The following is a 561-nucleotide window of genomic DNA, read 5'->3' on the forward strand; positions in this document are numbered from 1 at the left end:
CTTTCTGAGAAGCAGACAAGACTAACCATTTTCTAGTCTTGACAGGAACTTCCTTCCATGCACTGTCCCAGTTGTAAATGGCAGACTTGATGTTGTAGCGGTGAAGGTTTTCCAAAGTCCGCTGGCCTCGTGTGTCCCATCCCTCCCTGCGCTCCTCCTTGTCCTCGAGAACAACCATCACCTCATCCAGGAACTTCCGTCGGTATAGCTGCTTCGTTGCCACGATCACTCCTTGGTCCATTGGTTGGATGAGAGCAGTAGTATTAGGTGGCAGAAACGTGCACCTAATGCGGCCATTCTCAGCCACCAAGTCCTTGTCGCACGGGTGGGCAGGTGCATTGTTGAGGAGGAGGGCCTTTACCTGGTCGCGTGGGATTCCCAGTTTCTCCGTCTGGTAATGTATGACCTCCTTGACGAAATGGCGGTGGAACCAGTCTTTGAAGATGTGGGCTGTAAACCATGCCTTCAAGGAATGGTACCAAATGACAGGAAGGATATCCATCACCCCATGAAGACACCAAAGCTGCTTTGCACAGCCAACAATAATGGGCTTAAGTCGGT

Source organism: Coenobita brevimanus, chromosome 2 (genome assembly GCF_032717465.1).
Source record: "Coenobita brevimanus isolate Jiangsu-jjx chromosome 2, ASM3271746v2, whole genome shotgun sequence".
Classification (NCBI taxonomy): domain Eukaryota; kingdom Metazoa; phylum Arthropoda; class Malacostraca; order Decapoda; family Coenobitidae; genus Coenobita; species Coenobita brevimanus.